This window comes from Grampus griseus (genome assembly GCF_964374135.1).
Source record: "Grampus griseus genome assembly, chromosome: 8".
NCBI lineage: Eukaryota > Metazoa > Chordata > Mammalia > Artiodactyla > Delphinidae > Grampus > Grampus griseus.
The window spans coordinates 63845906-63861805 of NC_139002.1; the positions used below are offsets into that span (position 1 = coordinate 63845906).

The 15900-nt window shown below is 48.5% G+C and overlaps 1 long non-coding RNA gene across 1 annotated transcript; it reads right to left on the reverse strand.

Moving 5' to 3' along the window:
• Window positions 1-642: 642 nt before the first annotated feature.
• LOC309825572 lies at window positions 643-12692 on the reverse strand. Its single transcript, XR_014297051.1, has 3 exons — window positions 12674-12692; window positions 11373-11597; window positions 643-1240 (listed from the first exon to the last, which is right to left on the reverse strand). It is a non-coding gene; the product is annotated as an uncharacterized lncRNA (long non-coding RNA).
• Window positions 12693-15900: the final 3208 nt, after the last annotated feature.

A 15900-nucleotide genomic window follows, 5' to 3' on the forward strand; every position in this document is an offset into this window, starting at 1 on the left:
GAGCACAGGTTCCGGACGCGCAGGCTCAGCGGCCATGGCTCCTCCTGTCTGAGGCTCATAAGTTGGCCTAGTGTTCTGGGATCCCCTTTGGTCACCCAAGGTCTTGGTTGTCAACAAGCCCAGCACTGTGTGTCCTTCTCACTGGCCACTGGGAAGGGTCCGGCAGCCTGCTGTCCCTTCACTCTCCTACCAAAGCCCTGCCAGTCCCTTGATCGCCTGCAGGCGGACCCAGCTCTGTGACAATTCAGAAATTGTGCATTCACTGGGAAGATTAGGCCTGATTAAGAAATTCATGCTAACGAACTGTGCTTAATTGGATTTGGGGAAGGACACAAAATGGGCTGCTTGACATTCCAGGGTCCTCAGCACAGTCCTGGGGCCTCCCTGGTTCCTCCCGGCAAGGCTGACCATATCAGTTGCCCTTCTCCCCGAGTGCCACAGCCTTCGGCCTCTTAGCCTAGTAACCAGGAAGTTATCTGCCTAATCAGACTAATTAGCACTGGGGACACAAAGTCATAATCTACAAAGAATGCAAATGCCAGTTTTACAAAATGAAAACGCCATATGTGCAGTAATTAGCAAACCACGGGCACATTTTATAAATCATATTTATTAGTTTGTAAACAAATCAAGCTCTAAATGCAATGAAAGATGCCATTAAATGTGACTGCAGCAGTGGCAGTGCTGAGCAGGCCTCAATGGGGGGGACTGGGGGTACAGAGTAGAAACTGACCCAGGGCCCCTGCCTGGGAACCCACCAACCTCCCTCTAATCTCCCTTCCAGCCCAGCAGCCTTGGTGTGGGAGGCAGGGGTCTGTGCCCTGGCTAGCCAAGATCCATGGACCACCTGTCTTCCTACCAAAGCCCCCTGGTGGGCTGCCCACCTGCCCAGTATCCCATGACCCTGGGCTGGTTACTCAGACTAGGGCTCAAACAAATGATTGTTCCTACCATGACAACAGACGGCAGAGCCCCAGCTCAGCACCAGACCCCTCTTCCCTTGATTTTGGAACCATAGGCCTCTTTGTCTACTTACACACCTCTGGGGCTTGAGGAAAAGTAGAGAAAACGTCTCAGCTGAAGGAACTTCATACGCTGACCAAGCTTGCCGCGTGCTTCTCAGCTTCTGCTGTCCTTGGAGAAGAGCTTGAGGGAAGGAGGATTTTCCCAGGTTGGTCCTCTCCTGGGTTGTACTAATGTGTTCTCCTGTTCATCCAGCTGAGGTCCTGCCTATCTGGAACTCAAAGGGTTGAAATAGAAATATAAGGGTAAGTTTAAGCTTCTCGGGTACTCCAGATCATGAGAAAGGGTCCCAGTGTGGATTGTGGTAGCCATGATTTTGTTCTGGTCAGTGTATCATCCCATCTCCCTTCCTTGGTGAACTGTTCCTTCTTGCCTTGGGGAAAAAAACCTCTTTCTGCCCCATATGACTATGATAAGGCTTTCAGTCCAGGTGTCCGGCACCACCTCCACCACAAGGTGGGCATGTGATCTAAGTTATTGCACTGCATGCCCTGTACCCAGTGACACAAGTTGGACCCATCACTCTCTTTATCCAGATTTTCTGAATAGAGAGAGAGGGATTGTCAACTTCAGAATTACATAGGTGGTTCACACTTTAATGGTCTGATCTGGTCTATACAAGGAGCAATGACAATCGATTATATAAAGAGAAAACCAAAAGCTCATAGGCATATATATATATATATATATATATATATATATATATATTAGATTGCATGTAGAAAGATAGGATAGATATCTAATGCATATATATATTATGCAATTGAGAAACATGGAATTAGATTGAAGAGCTCTAACATGCATCTAATAAAGGTTATCTAATAAGAGAATGAAAGAAATAGTAGAGAAGCAATATTTAAAAAGATAATTGTCAAAAATTTTCCAAAATTGAAGAAAGATGTGAGTTTTCAGATTAAAAAATCTACCCAGTGTACTGAGTTGGAAAAATAAAAATAGATCCACATTCAGACACATCATGTGCAACTTCAGAACATCAAGGTAAAAAGATCATTTTAAAAGCTATCAGAAGAAAGAAACAGATTATTACAAAAATCAGATTAGATCAACAGCAGGTTCGTCTTCAGTGACCCATGAGAGAAGAAAATGAAATAATATCTTCACGATACTGGAGAAAAAATGACAATCAATCTAGAATTTTATACCCTGTTAATCTATTATCTAAGAGTGCAGGCAGAATAAACCCCCTTATAGACACGCAAAGACTAAGCTACTATGCCCCTACAGCTCCTCACTGAAATAAAGATGTCCCTTGAGTAAGAAGAGAAGTAAACATGAAGGTAAGGCAAATGGGGTGCAAGGGACCATGGATGACCACAGGAAGTGATTAAAACATGTTGGTAAATTCAATCAAGTGTTGACTATAAAAAATAACAATAACCATATTTTGTATATTTTTCAAAGGTTAAACTAAACCCCTAAACAAAGATAATGAAAAGGATGGGCATGTTCAATATAGCATTACATGGGGGAAAAAAAAAAAAAGGGGAAATCTCCAGGACCAGCAAAAGAGTGTATTTATTGCTAGGACGGTAAGCAGGAAGTGATACTGGATACAGGAAGTGGCATTTTAACACCCAAGTAGGGACAGGAGATTTAGCCTCCTGCCCATGAAAAGCCACAGAAACAGAATTAAGACCCCTTGCATACAGCTGAGGGCACTGAAAGTCTGCCATCTATATGAAGATGGAACTAGAGAAACTAAACTCACAAGTGTAGCAAGCAACAAGAAAACGTATTGTGTGTCTGGGGCAGTGGATGGGAGAGAAAAAAAGTCCACAAGAAGTTGCAGCCTTGGGAATGGGCCAGAAGCAGGTATGAAGTCCAAATGTACACTACCTGGGGGCCTAGGATCCACAAGCTGAGAGAATAAGATGGGTCTAGGGAACCAACAACAAGAAGCATGAAGCTGGTTGGCAAGGAATATTATGACAAATACGGTACTTGAGACTCCATTAGAAGCACAACCCCTGCTAAAGCTCAGAGAAACAAAAGCTCAACGAAAAGTTACCAACCACGTGAGGAAAGGAGGCACCATGAGGGAGTATCAGGAGAAATCAGATTGTTCAAAGATTCCCAATCGTTCCAGAAGAAGAGAGTAGAAAGAATGGAGGCGGGCACCCTAGAAGAGAAAATGCCTAAGAATTTTCCACAATTGAAGAAAGAGCTGAGTCCTCAAATTGATTAAATACCTTAAATCCTGAGGACAAATTAAAAAAATCCACATCTAGATGCATTATGGGGAAACTTCAAAACATTAAATAACAGAGAAAAGCAACGAGAGACAGCAGAATTCCTAAAAAAGAACAACAGTTGGGCTGGCAGCAGACTTCTCAGAAGCCCAATTAATTCCAGAAGACCGTGGAATAACATCTTCAGAGCACTACAGAAAAATAACTGGCCACTTATAATTTATTTGGAGTAAAGTCAAAGTAAAAGATATTAGAAAAAGTCAGAGAGTGTTTACAACGCACAATTCTCTCTGAACTAACAACTAAGGGGTGTAACTTAGAAGAAAATTGAGACCAAGAGGAAGGAACAATGAGCAAATAAATTAGAAAGCATGTTTGGTTAATTTAAATAAGCATTGACTACAGAAAATGACGACTAATCTTTAGAATGTGTTAAAAAACAAGGTAGAACTAAAATATTTTATAACAATAGCAAGAAGATGGGAGTGGGGATTGGAGTTAAAACATTTACAGATCTTTGTATTGTTGGAGGCAAATAAAGATATTGACTAAATTTAGACTTTTTAAAAAGATATAACATCCAAACCAGTAGAGAGAAGAAAACAGGTTATAAAAAGAACTCAGGGGCTTCCCTGGTGGCGCAGTGGTTGAGAGTCCGCCTGCCGATGCAGGTGACACGGGTTCGTGCCCCGGTCCGGGAGGATCCCACATGCCGCGGAGCGGCTGGGCCCGTGAGCCTCTGGCCGCTGAGCCTGCGCGTCCGGAGCCTGTGCTCCGCAACAGGAGAGGCCACAGCAGTGAGAGGCCCACGTACCGCCAAAAAAAAAAAAAAAGAACTCAGTAAATCCTATTGAATACAGGAAAGCAAAAAAAAAAAAAAAAAGAAAAATACATGGTAAAAAATTTTAAAGACGGTATAAAATAGTCCAAGTTTATCAGTAATCACAACAAATTTAAATGAATTAAACCCACTTATTCTGAGATATTCTAAGGTAAGGTTTTAAAAATCTAGTCATAAGTTGTTTATAAGAGACATAATAACTAAAATATAATTTTGCAGAATGCTTGACAGTAAAAGGATAGAAGAATATATTGTAAATACTAACCAAAAGAAAGGAGACATGTTAATAGCAAGTAAAAGAGCTTTTAAGACAAAAAAGTTTTGAGATTTAAAGGAGGTGAATATTTACTGACAAGAGGAAAAATTCAGTAGAAATCTATATTGATGCTGTACCTGGTTGCTATTAATAACATAACCTTAAAGTGACAGAATTACGAGGAAAAATTGACAGTATATTAAGCAAAATTACATAGCAGAAATTGACAGAATTGTGGGAGAAACTGACAGACTTACGATCATAATGGGAAATTTTAACATTGCTTTTTCAGAAACTGATGGAACAGAAAAAATTAGTAAAAACATAAGCAGTTGAATACATATGATTGAACTACACAATTAACATTTGTTTAATAACATTAAACATTTGTTTAACATTTGTTTAAACCCCTGTGTCCAATAATTAAGGACTACACTTTATTTCAAGTATACATGGAACATTAACAAAATTGACTATATAATAGGCCACAAAGGATGTCTTAACAGACACTAAATATTTGATATAATTAATGGCACATTCTATGACTCCAGTGCAATAAAATTAGAAAACAGTAAAAAAGATCTAAAAAATCTCATTCATTTTCTTCCTGTAGTGAACTATACTATGTGTGTAAAAGAGTATACATATGATATATAGAATTCAAGGAAATATAATAAAATGAATATCTGTGCAACCATCACTCAGATTTAAAAATATTATTTTTCCAGACTCTTTCTCTCCAGCTGCATTCTCTTCCTTCTTCCCAGGGATAACCACCATCCTGACGTTTAGGATAATAATTTTCTTGTTTTTTTCTTACTGTTTTACTACTTATGTATGCATCCTTAAATAATATTGATTAGGGACTTCCCTGGTGGTCCAGTGGTTAAGACTTCACCTTCCAATGCAGGGGGTGTGGGTTTGATCCCTGGTCAGGGAACTAAGGTCCCACATGCCTTGCGGCCAAAAAACCAAAACATAAAGCAGAAGCAACATTGTAACAAATTCAATAAAGACTTTAAAAATGGTCCACATCAAAAAAATCTTTAAAAAAAATATTGATTAGTTGTCTGGTTTTTATCTTTATACTAATTGAATCATACTGCCTACACTCTGCCTGGTGTCTATAACCATGTGCTGGGCAAAGGGATTATAGAGATGGCTTAGACATGGATCCTGCCATCAACATGATCACATCTGGTTGTGGGAATGGGTAATTATGACACAATATGAAGTAAGATACGGAAGCACACAGAAGGGGTATTATCATAATCAGAATGGGAAAAAGAGAGACTTCTTGGAGCTGTTGACATTTGAGATGAGTCTCAAAATGAATTGTCTTATTTTCCAAGACAAGGGGGGTGATAATTACTGACAGTTTTGAACACATAGTGTAAAGCAATTTTTGTAAAGTTTGTAAATTTTGTAAAGTTTACAAAGTTTACAAAGTTTGTAAAGCAAACTAAGCCATTGTCTTAGTCAAGATTCAAACTAGGCCAAAAAAAAAACTGTTTTTAACTTACATAATGGAAAAGTCATATGCAGTGGGTTCAGGCATGGCTGGATCCAGGAGCTTAACTGATTTCCAGGTTCTGATTCTCTCTATATCACTCAAATAGGCTTTCTTTATGTAATAGATCAGACAGTCCTCAAAAGCTCTAGACTCACTTACTTTCATCATAACATTATTAGTAGGAAGTATTTTCTTTCATAAGTTTCAGCCATGGTTCCCAGGGAGCATCGTAATAGGCCCTGCTTGGATCAAGTTCACTTCCTGCATTAATCACTGGGCCTAGAAGGATGGGGTATTGTTATCGTCCTAGATCACAGACCTAGATTGCCTACCCATCTTCATCCAAACCACACAGAACTGGTTCGGGTCTCAGAAGTGAGAAGAAATCTTAAGAAAGCAAAACCAACCAGAGTTCACGCCAAGTATGAGAAACGACAAGCTATTTGGTATGACTGGAGGGTGTGACGAAGAGGGACGTACTGGGGGAGATGCAGAATATGTGAACTATCAAGTTTTACTTTATCCTGAACACGATGGGAACTTTACAGTGATTGAAGGGATTGAAGCAGAGGGTGAGGAGTTCAAATGTTCATTTTGAAAGATCCCCCTGGGACCTGTGGGAGGGAGGGACTGAGAGCAAGGACTGTTATAATAATTCTGGTGAGGAGCCTGAAATGAGGTAGAGGAAAAGGAAACCTTGTGGGGCAGAGGGCAGAGAGTGATCAGATAGTAAACTAACAAAGAAGTAGAAACTGTAGGATGGGGTAGGAAAGGATGGGAAGACAAAGAAGAGAGAGGAGTCGAGGTGGCAGCCATGTTTCTCATCTGGGTACCAGGTGTCTGTGTCGGGGTGCTCATCACCCAGATGGGAAGCATGAGTGGGATCAGCCCAGTATTTTAAATGATGGCTGTATTTAAGTAAGCTCCTGTCTCCAACTTCTTCAAGCCTAGTGCTGGGTACACACTAGTTTCCTGAGAAACCTTTATGGGTAGACAAATTGGAAGTTGCATTGAAAGGTAGGTGTTCACTGTGGCTTGTGCTTCAAGCTGTAGCTCTGCTTCAGGTCCCATTGCCAAGTGCTTGAGAGCCCCATTGAGGAGGGCTGGGGCTGAGCCAGCCTGTGTGTCTGTGGGAGATGACCTTCCTTCCCACTGACAGCCCCATCCGGGACAGCCAGGCCTCCAAGCCCATGCCTCCTGCTGGCGGGATCAGGGTAGGCTGCTCCGCCCCTGCTGCTTAACCTGGTGTGGGGAATGTCCCGACCCTAACCTGCTCCTCCTCTAGCTCCACCCTTCCCACCTCTGCCAAGCCTTTCAGAGGAAATCCTGGAGAGGCTGGAGTGACAGAAGCCATGTCCTAAGCCCAGCCAGAGAGGGTGTTTCAAGGAGGGACGTGACCACAGACAGGTGCTCTACCCCACCATGGACAGGGCTCTGCGAGGCCCTCCCTCCATTCACACCCACAATGCGCTACAAGGCAGACACTAGCACTGTCCCCAATGTACAGATGAGGAAACTGGAGGCCAGAGAGGCAAACGGGGTTGCCTGAGGCCCCTAGTTTGTAAGTGGGGGATCAAAGTGCAGGTCCAATCAGAATCTTGGGCGCTTCCGCCTACTCCTGCTGTCAGGAGGCAGGCAGCCTGGAGTGGTAGAGGCCGGGGTCTCTTGGGAGAAGAGGCTGAGCTCAGATTTTCCCGGGATCCAGGAGGAGTAGACCAGAAGCCCAGCTCTGCAGTGAGCATGGGGCCCCTCCCTCTTGGGCCTGGGTTCCTAGAGGCCCACGCAGAGGATGGTGACAGGCAGAAGGCTGGTAGCAGAGGAGGTGGCTGGGGGTGGGTTAACGCTGCTACCTTATGAAGGACATTTTTCAGTTGAGCCAGTAACTGGAGGCTCTGAGAGTGTGTTCTATCTCAGCAGCTCTACAGTCGGAGGATATGAACTGGCTGTGAGAAAGCCATCAGGGGCTGGCTATTCCCAAACTCTTGGAAGGCACAGAGTTAGATTTAATAAAAGGGGAAAATGGAACATTTTCATTAGCACCAAATTTTCCATTTAATTTGGACTTCTGCAAAATAAGTGGCCTAATTACTGCCATCATTTGAGCGTCTCAGTAAGTTTTTCCTCTAAGAAGTTGCAGGCTCCGCATGGGCTCCATTCTCCAGGGCTTATTCTTGTACCACTGCCCCTCCCACCCCACTCCTGGAAGCAGGAAGGTTTCAGAGGCCTGAGGGGGGGCAGGGCAAGCCCCTGGAGGGGAGCACAAAGCTTTGGGTTCACCTGAGCTCACAGGGCCCTCCTCTGCCACCAGCTCCAGCAGCCAGTGGGAAAGCTGCCATTCTGGGGTCTGCAGACCCCCAACACTGGCCTAGACTGTGTCTGAGCCCTGACTGGAGTCTTGCCTGGGTGTCACCTCAGGCCTGGGAGTTTGCAGAGCTGCAGTGAGCTGACAGTATCTTCTCCCCCGTGGTCTAGCTTTTGCCTTTTTTGCTGCTCACCCCAGGCCTCCGTCCTTGGCCTATAAAGATGACTGCAGCCCAGCAGTCTCAGCCCACTTAACACTGACCCTGCCCATCATGGGGAGGTCAAGGAAGAGGAGGTAGCCTCAGTCCTGGGTCTCACAGCTCTGGTCGAGGACCCTTGAAGGCCCTCGCTATCCCCACCCCGTATCAAGCCTGGATGCCGAGGGCTGGAGCCACTCCTTCAGCTCCTTTCACCCCTCCCCCAACCCTCCCCCCAACAGGCCTTCGGCTTTTGCTTTTTTCTCTTCCCTCTGCGCTTGAAGAGAATCAGGGATTAAAGAAACAGAGCAAGAAATTGCCACGAACTAGCCTAGCAGAAGATCAGATAGAGTGATGGGGGGAAAGGAGCCTCCCCTCCAAAGCAGCCTGGAACATCCAGGCCGAGGGGGGCCCCCCGAGAGAGGCAAGGTAAACCAGTGGGCAGGGTCTGGTCCTGGGTGTGCCCAGTGCCAGAGACCAGGGCACTTCCCTATCATCGCCAATTCCTCTTCTCTCCCAGAGAACCAGTCCCATTACCAGTCTCATTGCAGGGCCTCTGTCCTAAGCACAGCTCTTCAATGCTCCCCTTCCTGCCCAGGAAAGCAAAGCCCACTCTGGCCCCTCTCCAAGCCGAACCCAGCAGCCCCAAAACCTCTGAGGGCTCCCGCTCCTCATTTCCAGTGTCCAGGCCCGTGTCACCTCAGCACCCCAGTTCTGGCCCTCCCCTTCCAAGGGAGAGAGAGAGAGGCCACCCCAAGCCCCTTGTGGAAGAGCAGCTAGAGGCTGGTGGGGACACACCAAAAGCCACATCATAACTGGGATGTTGGCAGAACAAGGTGAGATGTTTGCTGGGGAGCTGCGGGTTCCCTTCAGACCCATGGCCCTTCCTACGGCGTGGGGGAGGGTCTTCTTATATTGGCAGTTCTTAAGCTAGACCCTTAGTAGGGGTGAGGGAGGACACAGAGGGGAGTCCCTATTCTCTACTGAGAACACTTTCTGTGGTTCCTACTCTCATGGAGCTCACAGGCCAGTGGAAAGAGGTAGGTGATATCCCCCCCCCCCCCCCCACCGTTTACCATACATGAAGAGACTGGCCGATGTGTCCTGTGACCCAGCTGGGGCGTGGTAGAGTTGGGATTCCAACTGAAGGCCTTAAGGGCAAGGCCTATGTTTATCTGGTTGTTACTACTCAAAATTTAAATTTACACATAGCAAAGCGTGCAAGTGCAGCTCAATGGGTTTTCACATACGTGTGCACCGTGTAACCGTCACACGATTCAAGGTCTAGATTCCAGCATCCCAGAAGGCTCCTTCGTGCCCCCTTCCAGTCAGTACACTCCCACAAACGTCACCTCTATTCTGCATATCTTGGCATGTTTCTGTGAGCCAGAGGATCGATTGGCCCAGCAGGGCTCCCCGCTGGTGCCTATGACTCAGCTGTTGCTGGAAAGGTGGCATGACCCAGCCCCCGACTGACACATAGGAGGAAACCCTGGCACTCTGGGGAGTGAAAAGAGTTAATGATGTCAGGACGACAAGTATTAACAGGGACTGTCCCAGTCTCTCTCTTTACCCAGGCCTGCTGCCTCTCGGCCCTCAGGGAGAGCCTAGAGGCGCTGAGGCAAGGTTTCTGGTGGAGGCTGTGGAGGCCCTCACCTGTAGTAGGACCAGACCTGGCCCACCAACCCCTTCTGGGGGTCCATCAGCCTTGGGACTCAGCAAGAAGGGTGGTGGGGGTAGGTGCGGAGCCAAGACACCCCGGAGGCCTGGGAGAGGCTTCCTTTGCCTCTGGTGGCAGCCTGCTCACCTAGCTCTGCCGGGCCCAGGCTACCCTTTCCTTGAGGGTGGACCTCAGAGGTGGCTGGCAGGGACTGTGTCTGCCATCCACAGGATGGAGACGGTCAGAAGGCAAGTTTCCCCCAAGAGGCCTTCTGGTACCCCAGGGCTCCCCAGACCCACGACCACTCCACCCACCCAGCATCCACTGGTCAGGAAGGGACTGCCCAGGCAGATCCTCCTTGACCCCAGCCTGCCTCTTTATCTTTGAGCCAGGCCGGCCAGTGCAGTGTTAAAGCCGCTGGAGTGTCCAAGGAGACATAAAGAAAGTTTAGAGACTTTTAATTTGCCAGCACGGCCACTCCTGCCGGCCGGCCGGCAGGTTGAGCGTTTATGGAGAAGGGCAGCTGCAATAAAGGCTTATTGTTCCTCCCCTGAGCCACCGCTTGGTGACTCCTTTCTTAAGTGAGACAAAGGGAACCCAAGGCCCACTGGCCTCCCCAGGCTTGGGGGGCTGGACCCACAGTTAGCAAGCGTTCCCCACAGCCACCCCAGAGCCAGGTCTGGCGTGGAGGGCCCAACTCTGGCTCCATCTGGACTGCACTCACGGGAGAGGGCAAGCCGGGAGTGCTGACCATGGGATCCACACTCCAGTGGGGACTCCAGGGGACGTTAGAGCTCCGGGAGGCGGGACTCTGACAAGGAGGGGCCCCGAAGTCCCCCTGCAGGGGAGCTGCACAGCCAGCAGAGGAGCAGCTAATGGGACGCTGGGGACAAGCCTCATTTTCAAAGTCCTCCTGGGGGTAGGGGTGTTCCAGGAAAGGTTTCCACTGCCAGAGAGGCCACCACAGGAGAGAGTGAGCTCCCCACTGCAGGAGGTGTGTAAGCCGAGGCCAGAAGCCCACCTGCCAGGAGGGTGTCCAGAATGAAGGCTGAATTCTGCACAACGAGCTCACTTCCAATGCCCAAAAGCCCAGACTCAGGATCCCCAAGCGAGCCCTCTTGGCCAGGCAGGAATGGGGGGAGCAGAGGGGTGTGCTGACATTTCTAGAGATACTCTGAACCTGAGGCCACCACCTGGTGCTGCACACACTTGGGAGCCAGGTATCCCATACCCTTGGGGAATGGAGGCTGAAATGTGGCACCATGTCCCAGAGCACCCTTTACTCAAAGCAGCTGCTACCATAGCCCACAGGCAGCACTGCCCAGGCATCCGGAAGGGAGCCTGAATGGTTTCTGTCCTGCTTGCCCTCACCTGCCATGATGCCTGAGATCCGTGGGCACCCCGGTAGATAGTGATGATGGGAACATCCTTTATTGCTGTCCATCGCCCCCTCTGGAGACTTGCCTTGCTTCACTGCCCAAAACGTTAATAGCTTTGGAGACGTGCAGACAGTAAGTTGCTTAAACAGTAGCATTTCAGACCACGATGTTGCTGGCAGGGGGTAGGGCCAGCACGTACAGTTGTGTAGGTTGTTCACTGCACAAGGGTAAAGGGAGAAAATGAGGGCTGGAATCCAGACTTTGCTCTGCTCAACAACCTGTGGGCCCTGCTTGGCCCACCCTTGCCTGGAGGAAGGGGAACCTTTCCTAATTTTAAGATACACAGAGACCCTGTAAGGGCTAGTGGAGACCCTGAATGTGTAGTCACCTGGTTCTTGAGGACTGGCCTTTCCTCTCCAGGGCACTCGGACCAAGGGTCACATTTCTGAGGCTTCTGTGATAGCCACAGGCTCAGCTCTAGTGCATCATGGGTGCATCCCCAGCACATGGGGCCTTTCCTGCATGCTGGGGTTGGCAGCAAGAACTGGTGCCTGTAACTTTCATGTCTGCACACAAGGCCTCAGCCCCAGTGACCTCGGGAGCTGCCACCTCAGGCCTCCCACCTCCCAATGCCACTTGTCCTTGGATAACTGGATTGGGGAAAGGGAATATTATTTACCAGTCGCTTAGACCTATTCCTCTCAGCCCGCCCCCATTCTCTGCCTTGCCAAAGAATGAAGATTGGGGATGAAATGAATTCGATAATAACCAATAAGGACCCCCAGAGAAAATAAAGCAGCTTTTATTAAACTTCTTCCAAGACCTTTTGTGTTGAGCCTCTGCAGGCTCTCTGGGTGCAGCCTTCGCAGGATTGGCTCTGTTCCTGCGGGCGAGGGGAGCCCCAAACCTGGCTCTCGTGGTCCCTCCTGCAAATGTCCAGCAATAACTCAGGCTCAGATCCCTCCCATGGCTGCCCTGAGTTGACTCCTATTTGAAAGGCAGTTAGAGCCACAGAAAAGACCCCGGCCGTGCATTGCAGGGCTCTGAGGTTCTGGTGGAGTGGTCTTCCTCGGCCAGGCCAGGGCCCTGGGCAGCTGGTACCAACGGGTCCCAGCTCCAGAGGCAACCGAGTTGAGGCTTGGGACCCGCTACCATTCATCCCCGGAGTCATCTCTCCAGGTTGAGTATGGCACGATTTAATGCTCCCATTCCTCCATTCCTGCTCTGCATGACAAATTGTTTTAATAAACATAAACCGGGTAATAATAAAGTCATAATAAGCCCGCGACTCACCTTATATCACTGCAGTTAAATCCTCCCATAAGCCGGCGCTGGTTACAATGACAATTACGGCCGGGCCAATCCACAGGCAGGCCTGCGTGCGGACAGATTTAATATCGTTTGTAAATATGATTAGTGGGCTGTCATGTTATTGCAGGCTGCTATTTACATTTCTCTCCGGGGTTATACACTCCGCCAAATCAACATTAAGTAGTGGGCCTCTCTTTCCTCCTTAAATCATACATTCCCTCTGCCTGCGCCAATCCCGCTTAATGAAGAAAGGGAACCTGACGGCGGGAGCCGGGCAGGATGGAGCCTCGCCTCGGCATTCTTCCGAAGACAGATGGGCACGGGGAGCCCCGAGAAAGCTCCGCCCGGAAACTCCAGTGGGTGGATGGGCCGTGCTCGCCACGGCCCCCTCCCCTCTCACCGGCAGCCCCTGCCCCTCTCCCTGCCTGCTCGCTTATGAAAAATGTTCACATAATGAATGGTTGTTGTTTACAGAAGTAATTTCATGCTACATTTCCATTATTGCCTGGATTTGTTTGGCTTGGCACACTAGCCCATTGCCTACGATGAACTTTTAAGGAAATATTGCTCGTGCTTCCTGCTCTGCCGTTCCGCTTCTAATGGAAGCCGCTTGCATTTGAGACATATGTGACACTTCATAACTGTGTGCAAATAAGCATTCTTAAAGTGCTTGGCTCAATTAATCATTGTTGCGAAGTCCGGTCTGCTCCTGGTGCGCCAGAATCCACCCGACTGGGGCGCAAGTTTGGAGGCGAAAAATCTAAAATCGGGAGGGCGCAGGGGATGGGGAGGGCCAGGAGCCACAGCTGTGCTTTCCAGATCATCCTGTGTCACTGGAGACAACACAGGTGGGTTCCTCTCTGTCCCCAACATAGTTTAGGGCGGCCCTCTCGGCCAGAGAGGGGAGAAAGGTGAGGGTGGGGAGCCGCTTGGGAAGAATAAACCTCGAATATCATACGCCTCTGATGCCTTCTGTAAGACGGCATTCTAGACAGGATTTCATCTACTTGAGATGCCTAAGGTCACCGTTATATTTGAAAGTGGAATATCTAGATGCACTCAGAGGCTCTGAAGGCTGTTAGTCCTTGCGCAGAATGCCCCAGCGCCATGGTTTCTGAGCCCTGTGTGTACGGTGTGGATGTGTACGGTGTGGATGTGTACGGTGTGGATGTGTACGGTGTGTGTAGCCGCCAGGGTGTCTGTCCCTAGCATCTTCACTTCTTGTGCTACTCCTAATCTTTGGTGAGCTTGGAGACCAGGAAATCAACTTTGCAGCATGAAGACTAGAAAACCAAACTTTATACATTATTTGTAAAAGAAGAGGAAATAGATTTGGCTGACAGCGTGGAGACTCTCCTCAAAGTAAGAGTCAGGACATGTGTTTTATTCAGAGCTCTTTGTTTCCTTCCCGATTCTCAGCTGAGTTGGAGCTGAGAAAGGGCCTGGATGGAGGCTAGGAGGAGCTCTATCCTGACACTGAAGCATGTTCATTAATTCATTCTACAAATACTTTATGTGTTAAGCTCCTGCTGTGGTCTGGGTACTGTTCTGGGCCCTGAAGGTCACAGAATCTCCTTCCTCCCCTGAGGAGATGATGCTTGAGCTGAGATAAACACACCCTCTCCTGGTGCCCACATGCAAATCCTTACAGACTCCATATGCATGCACACCTGTGTGTAGTTTCTTCTTCATTAATGACTCCTGAATGAAATCATTTCTCCTCATAATGGCCTATAATTGCCAGACTTTGTATAATGAATTTTATTATTTTAACAAAAAGAGATAAAGATATAGTCTTTTTTTTTTTTTGCAGTACGCGGGCCTCTCACTGTTGTGGCCTCTCCCGTTGCGGAGCACAGGCTCTGGACGTGCAGGCTCACGACCATGGCTCACGGGCCCAGCTGCTCCGCGGCATGTGGGATCTTCCCGGACCGGGGCACGAACCCATGTCCCCTGCATCAGCAGGCGGACTCTCTACCACTGCGCCACCAGGGAAGCCCTAGTCTTTACTTAATGTCAGGAGATTTAGGAAAAATTTTCATTCAAAAAGGTTAAAATGATAAAGTGGGTGCTTGTATGGTGACACATTCCACTATCTGGAAAATGTGGATGACATGAGTCAGGGTCGAGTGTGTGTGTGTGTGTGTGTGTGTGTGTGTGAGTGAGAGAGAGAGAGAGAGAGAGAGAGAGAGAGAGAGAGAGAGAGAGAGAGAGAAGGGAAGGCAGGGACGCGTATAGCTAAGGGCTAGGTGACAGGCCCCGGGTTCCCAGGTACCGTGAAACAAACCAGGGGCCCCAGAGCCATGTGTTCACCAGGCTTGTCAGCCTATACAGAGATTAGGGCTGGGACCATGGCCAGAGAAACGTCTCAGTCCCCAGCAGCACAGAGGAAGCGCGACATGTAATGAGAAGTAGTAGCCCAGCACTGAAAGTGGAAAACGGTATTGATTTTCCAGTGCTTGGTTGCTCAGGGGAGCTCATCAGGTACAACCTCCCAGGCGTCCACCACCCTAGAGGGGTCTGTGGCGCCCCCTGCCTGCCTTGCTTCTCCACTCCACAGAGGCCAGCTCCCCAGCCCAGCCTTTGCAAACCCCGTGAAATGCCTTGTCCTCTGTCCCAGGGGTTCAGCTCAGACAGTGGAAGGACAGGTGACAGTGTGCAGAAAAGGCCTGGGAGGACACAGCTCTCAGCTCTGGTATGTGTGACCAGAGGGCAGGCCACTGCCCACAGGCCAGGCTGCTGCCCTCCTTTAGATCCCTACCCTCACCAATCACTGTGGCGTCCAGGCACTCAGGTGAGCGCCCAGCATTGGAGCCTGTCCTTACACAGATCGAGAGCCATGTAAAGGAAAAGCAAGCTCTACCCTAGAGCGAGAAGCAAGGAATAGAGGCAGAAACTACAGCGAGTGGCCCTGGATACAAGGCCGATGCAGCCCCACAGGCTCACACCCATAAGCAGGGGTCACCAGCTGAGAAGGTGACATAGTGCAGCCGTTAAGAGTGGGCTGTTTGGAGTCATCCAGGCTTGGACTGGCATCCTGGCTCCTTCACTCGCCAAGTATGTGAACCCAGACAAATTATTTAACTTTCTTCAGCCTCAGTCGTCCCATCTACTGAGAATGGGGATTCTAGTCGTCTCCTTAAGGGTTTAACGTGAGGATACCATCAGATAAAGCAAGTAAAGCACCTGGCACGTGCTTGGCTCTAGTA